Source organism: Amblyomma americanum, chromosome 6 (assembly GCF_052857255.1).
Source record: "Amblyomma americanum isolate KBUSLIRL-KWMA chromosome 6, ASM5285725v1, whole genome shotgun sequence".
Classification (NCBI taxonomy): Eukaryota; Metazoa; Arthropoda; class Arachnida; order Ixodida; family Ixodidae; genus Amblyomma; species Amblyomma americanum.
The window spans coordinates 125248237-125255633 of NC_135502.1; positions in this window are offsets into that span (position 1 = coordinate 125248237).

Genomic DNA, 7397 nt, shown 5'->3' on the forward strand with positions numbered 1-7397 from the left:
TTGTCCCGGCCCGGCGCGGTGCCCCTCTTCATTCTGGCCAGACTGGCCCGCAGATCGTGAAACTGGAAAGGCTTGTCCAACTCCGAGTTTTCCCTGCCCGCGTAGGAAAAGGCCGATGTGCGGCCGTCCTGAGTTATGCACAGGTAGCGATCCCGGAGTGCCTGTGCCAACTGCGTTGTGTTTCCTTGGAATGAGTGCATGGGTTTGTGTAGTTGCTTGTGCGTTTCTGTGCGGGTCTGCGTTGGGTTGATGAGGGCTCGGAAGAGCCGCCATGTGTTGCGGCTCGACATTTGCCTAGCCGCCGTGCAGAGCTGAAGAAGTTCGTCATCTTGCTCGCGTTCAAATTTTATCTACGCAAGAGCGCTCCAAGAACCGCTACGACGCCCAACGCCAACAAGTTTCTTATATTCATGGTGACATTTTGTGGTTGTGGACACCTCTAGGCAAGCGTGGACTTTGTCAAAAACTGATGTCACACTTTGCTTTACCGTTTGTTGTGTTAGAGTGCATAAGTGACCTTAATTATGTAATAGCATGCCTAACTGCAAGTGGTCGACGGTCACTCCAGTCTTAGGTGGCGCATGTAGTCCGCATCAAGCGATTTCATCCGAGAGGTTCTATTTAACCAGCTCGACGGGCTTCGTCTGGGAGGAGGAAAATGTCACGTGCCTTAATAGAGAATCGACGGAAGAAGATCAACGGTTGACGGATCGGTAGAAGAAAAAATAGAAGGCAAGTCAGAAGGACACTTGTCGGCTTTGTCGCTGTCCTGCACCTTGGTTTGGGGGACGGTTGGCTTCCTTCATAAGTTTCTAAAACTTGCGCCTCATTTTCCCTTCCCTTGTCTGCTTATATATATACGCGTTATTCGGAGGTCGTCGGTTCGGATCCCACCGGCGGCAAGGTTGCTTTTTCTGCTGCTTTATAATTAATTTTTTATACTAAAGATTAATCGAAGCGTTAATAAAAAAAATTGGACAATAGAAACATTCCCCTGTGCACCATGGTTTCGGTGACTGTTGGCTTCCATATATATATATATATATATATATATATATATATATATATATATATATATATATATATATATATATATATATATATATATATATATATATGGAAGCCAGCATATATATTCGCAGAAAAGTTAAGGGGAAAGGACGCCAAGGTTCATAGGGACATGTTTCTTTTTATTATTATTTTGTAATTTGTCGTGCGGAACGATGGGAAAATAAAGTTTCAATTGATCTGTTCCTTAAAGAAATAAAGAAATAATTATAAAGCAGGAGAAAAAACAGCCATTCCGCCGGTGGGATTCGAAGCCACGACCTCCGAATTTCGTGGTTTCGGTGACTTTTGGCTTCCTTTATATATATATATATATATATATATATATATATATATATATATATATATATATATATATATATATATATATATATATATATATATATATATATTAAAAATCACCAAAAATTGAAGAAACATAACAGGATTTAATTCACGATGTTTTGGCTGGAGGACCAGCCTTTATATATATATATACTTTCAAGTGTGTATATTTATATATATGCACACTTGAAGGAAAACCGACGTGGTGAAGAAACACTCTCCTTTCCTTGACGTTTCGGCCGGACACCATCCTTCCTGAGACAAAGGCCGACCCCGGCCGAGAGCCGAAATGTCGAGAAAAGTACAGTGGATCCGAACTCAACACCCGCCGTGAAACCTAAAATCCTAGCGCACTAATTCGCATTTGGCTGAACCACGCAAATCGAGAGTAATGTTTCGTGTTTTCTATATTATAAAAGCTCGGTTTACAGTGATAGTGCTTGTTTAATTGTGAATAGAATTAGGCACTGCATCGATACAGGAAAACTTCTGTTTGTCCTGAATATCACTTTAAAGATATCATGCGTGAAGTTAATTTCGGCACGATGTCTGCATCCCGGAGACAGCGGATGACCCTCGGAGACAAACAGCGCATTCAAGAATGAGGGCACGTTTTTGCACCGTTTAGTACCTCCAGTCATAATCGTGAAAACTTACCAGCAGCAATTCCACGGGGAGGCAGCGACACACCTCTCTCATCCACCTTCACAATTGAGGACCGGTGAGTCCTTCACCACTAACTTTACACTCGGCCAAGGCTGTCACGCTCTTGATGCTCTCATCGTTGGTATAAAAACTGTATTGTGTGGTCGGTATATAGGTTTAACGCCCCAAATTAACACGGACGCCTGTAGTGGAGAGCACCGGAATACTTTTGACCCCTTGGTGTTCTTTAACGTGCAGTAAGATCGCACCGTACCTGGCCGCCTTGCGTTTCGAAATGCAGCGCTGCTGCCCGCTCAAGCCTGCGTCCTCGGGTTCAGCAGTTCAGCGTCCTATCTACTGAGCTTCCAAGGCATGGCTGTTGCTACAAGAGAGACAAGAATTGATGCGTCAGTGCGGGCGTTACGTCGCTTTCCACACAGTAGTGGGTCAGGGTATGGCCCAGTTGCCCTACTCTCGCTTCTAGCAGTCAGCTGGCTATCACTAGGACATGCACTCCAGGGTTAAACGAGAGCTCACTGGCCAGGCCCCCTCCGGTAAACGGCTCCACGTATACTCTTCTGAGCTGAGGTATATCGCTGCTGGTGTGTGGCAGTCAAGTCCCACTGACGGATTTCGCAGCGGTAGCTTAGTGCGCATGCCTGGCAGGTTTCGAAAAGCACGTGAGCTCAGTCAAGCCGTAAACAGCAAAAAGTTCCATAGCCGCTCGACACTGACATAAGGCAGACGCAGCGAAACAGCAGTGGAAAACGCGTTCCTGGGGGACCACATTTCATACGATGCTCGCACGTGGCAAGCATGCAGCTCGCGGAATATCCGGAAGGGAATGCGGAAAGTTCACTTTCGGAAACCATGACGCATATGGAACGGAGAACGCACAAAACTACACAAGAAGTAGCGTTCACAACGAACGAAGTTGATGCTGAACTCAAGCTTGTCTCTGAAAGAATGCATTGAGTTTCCCCGTTACTTTCCAGGTCAGGCGGCAGGGTGAATTTTTCATCGTCTTTTTTTTTGGGGGGGGGGGGAGGGGGGGAGGAGATTGCTTTTAACGCTGTGAAGCATGGAAGCAGTGATTGTTTTAGAGGTAGGCTTGAATATGATGGTCGCGTGAAGTAAACAAATGCGTAGAAGGCTTATTTGCTCTCTCTTGGCGCGTTCTGCTTGACAGAGAGAAAGCATAAACAAAAAGCGCGCTTCTGCGTGCAGTGCTCCACGGGGCATCCGCTGACGTCGAGGAAAAAGTAACTTTCTTCATCTTTTTCACCTGTCAGCCGTGGCGAATTCTTGAAATCTTCCAGGCGGAATTTCGTAAGACGCGCGTCGCCGGGGAGCGTTTTTCTTATGTAAATGCAGAATGCCGTTAACCTCCTAAAAGCCAACGTTAGGCTTTATACCTAGAGCGCGGAATTATGTAAAATGCGGCGCAGGTTTATTCTACGCGTTGAGTTTGGTTTTTCTCAGTTTTGCGATATCACGGGGGAGGAACGGTTTCACTTATACCTTTATTTTCACTTTGAATCTTCTTACCCAAGTTGAGATTGACAACCGCAGTTTCCCATCACAGCGTATTTTTCGGGACTTAAACTGCTTTTTTATCAGCACACTGGGGAAAAAGGGCATGCCGTTTGAATCAACGTGAGAGAATTTTTAAAAAAACAGACGTCGGATTAGAAATCCCTTATTGAAACTTTCTAGCCAATAACAAATTGCCTTACAAAAATCCCAGAAGAGTGACCGTTTAAATGTTTACTAACTAGATAACGAACCTGGCGAGTTATATACCAGGTGCTTCAGGGAAGCTCACCACTAAGTTTTAAAAGTGGGTTTTTTAGGCGATGGAGACGGCTTCTGAGGCTGAATAATGCCAGCGTCGGCGTACATCAGAAAACAGGAGAATAAAGTAACTGCGTAGCCGGTTAACTAATGGCTGATCATTAACGTTTTAATTATAACAGGCAAAAGGTTGCAATTGTAGATTAGTATCCAGTCGTTATTATTACCCATATCCGTTTATAGAATTTAGAATAAGCGAGTGTCCTTGATGCTGTTACATAAAAAATTTTCACTACATCGTGCCGAAATACGTGCGCTTTTGAAGAGCATGCACGCAAAGCAACTCCTTCAGTGAAGGTAACCAGTCGAAAAAGCGAAATAAATTTTCTCGAGCCACAGCGGCAAGGGTAATGAAAGTCCAGCTTTCTCCTGCACAAAGTTTGAAAATTGTAAGACATTGTTACGGAAAGATTAAAGGTAATGGTCCATTATTCTGATATGAATGTATTAAAATCATTGTTATAAAGTGTTTCCAGCGATCGCATCGGACAGTTAAGTCTGCCACGGAAAGCTATTGCGGAATGCTTTGGACGATAGCAAAAAACGGAAATCGAAAAAAATAGTTCACTCTTCGGATATATTTATTGATATAGTGAAATCTTACAAGATATGAAAAAATTGCCTTCATAAACGGTTTCCTGTTCAAAGATGATTTTGTCCAGAATTTCTCGGAATGTGGTTGTTACGGATGACCAGCTACAAATCTCCAATTGCAATTAGGCTGTTGACTGCAATATTTAAATGAAGATAACTGTCAGAAATTAGTTGACTGGCTAAGTAGTTATCTTTATTTAGCTGTTTTCTTACGTTGGCCGGAGGTGGAATTTTTCTGCCGCAGAGTCATCCTCAGACCTTAAAAAAGCCAATTTTTTAAGAATTATAGTGCGGTCTTTTCTGAAACACCTGCTATATCTGGGTACATCAGATTGTTTTTAATGCTCGGGGATGTACGGGCCGTTTAAGAGTTACGTGCAATGCCGACATGACAGCACACAATACAAAGGGTAAATTTACGAATGAATAATAATCAGTTTTTTCTTGAATATCTATTCCTGTGTTTTTCTGCAACAGAATCATGCTTCACAAAAACTTATTAAAAGTCTAGACCGGACTTGCAATTCATGTCTAACTTCAGGCGATTTGCAAAACTAATTTCCGGAAAAGCAATTCTCAAGACTGAGCAGGAGTTGTGAAGTTGCTGCCTTGCCATTTCTGAACAGCTAATTAAAGGCGGAATTGCGTACAACATCCTGCCAGAAACATAAGAAGGACGTCCCTTTTATTTGCAGCTGCTGTCGTCTGCAGTCTGCTGCACACTAGCAAAGTTGTATTCAACTTTATTTGCAGCTAAAATTAAGTATGCATAACAAGTGCAATCTTTACGAAAGAAATCGATGTTATGAGTTTATGAGGAAGGAATGAAGTCTAGCTCACTCATTTTTCTTATCAGCAGACCGCCGGATTAATAATGTGGTAGGGTTCTAACGCAGTTAAACCGATTTGACATGCGAAAGAGTTTGTATGCATGTTTGGCTCATGGCTTTGTTTTGCTGGGTCGTCGGCACGTCTGGCGACGGTATTACATTAGGGTTAAGTTCTGAATGAGGTTAAGGTGAACTGATATTTTCCCGCCGCAGATTGAAGTTGACGACGACGATGGTGTGCAATGCACAGCTCGAGAGTGTGTTTTTCAGCATAACACGAGGTGTGGTCGGCTGCCGCGATAGCATGGTGCTCTCGTGCACAGGCCAGCGAAGCTGATCTGTTCGCGCCGCCTTGGGTTCGCAACCAAGTCGCGGCAATATACATTTTATTTCAGCGCCCTCAAGGTCAGGGACGGCACAATTGAGATTCTTGGTTGGGTGTGACCCCGTGAATTACTGCTTCCGCAACAAAACTGAGGTAACTCGGGCAAAACTCACTGAAGCGATGAAAAACAGAAAATTGGATTATCAAAATCATTTCAGAAAACATATAGATAGCGATAAAGGACTTCATGTTATCAGCTTTGCCGCGGCAAAGAAAACTGACGGCCGCGTGGTCTTCCTCATCATGCTACTTTATGATGCACGTGTGGTGACCTTCGGTTTCGCCCTACACCCCGTGTAGATCCTCTCTCATCCGGACCTGAGAGTTCAATGGAAACTGGAAGGGGAGATATTGGTGACTGCTGTTTGACACTGCGGAAGCCGCACGTTGTGGCTGTGTTCTTTAAAAACTAAATGCGAGAGCATAGATTTAACAAAACTATATTTTTACATTTTTAAAAATTGGGAAGATGCCTAAGTTAGCTTGGGAATTTTGCTGAAATGGTCAATTTTCCTTTTTGCCCACAATCTGTGTGTCTGTATAAATTATGTGCGAATAAAAACAGGCATGGATTCAGTTCAGTTCTAGCTTCATAAATGCAATTTGCGGTGTCATTTTCACCCTTCTGTAGCAGGCTGGCCAGGCTCAAATCTTTGTTCCTATCACCTACTACATGAAGAATGCGACGACAGGAATGATTGAAATCCAAAGTTTTATTTCGATTGGATATGTTCAGGATAGCCGGCCCTGCATCTTTATAGCTTATTTATGTGTCTAAGCTGCAGCCGCACCTCAAGCTGTAGCAGGGGTAGAAGTGAAAAGCACCAGCCGCCCGTGAAAGCAAGGAATACGAGACAAAAATAAAAAAGATGCAAATATAGAGGAAACTGTCACTAGCCTAATAGGCTAAGTCTTGGAAGAAGACGGTTGACAAATGCTTCAGTATAGTTTAAGCAAAGAATGGCCCTGCGGAAAGCCGAGGACTAGAGGGCAACACGCACAATAAAGCGCCAACTTACAACTTAAGTAGCAAGTTGGCGCTCGTGTGTGTGTTATCTTCTCGTCCTCGCTTTTTTGTGCCACGCCAATCTTACTCAACATGTGTCGCCAACTTGCCCAAGTCATTACGTTTCTTCAGCATATTTGTTTCACGTTATTAACATGAACCAGGAAGTGTATTCAAATGTCTTGTTTACGTTGGTTGTACAGCTGTCAATTACATGAATGACGATTGTCTATAACTGCGCCGAAGCGCAGAATTTTTACGTGTTCAAATTCAGGTGATCCAACCGTGCCTTTAATTGGAATGCGAGCCGGAGAAATAAAGATCTTCCAGCGAAACCGATTTTATGAGTTTGTTGACGTGGTTTACGTCACAAAGCGACACTATGAGGGACGTGCATAGATATCACACAGCACACAGGTCTCTAGCATTTCGCCCCCATCGAATTTCGACCGCCGCGGCCGGGACCTAACCTGCGTTTAATGGCTTCAGTCATGTTAAGTTCTCTTTGGCTTTAGGAGGCCAGTGAGTGGAAAAGGGTGTTCGTGATGGCATACTTAACGGAAGCCAACAGTAACCGAAACCGAGGAGCATAGGGGATGTCTTTTTTATAATTTGTGGTTTTGAGCAATGAGAGAAAAATAAAAGCACAATAAAAAATGGCAGTGGCTTAGCTCGGCTATGCCAGGATATA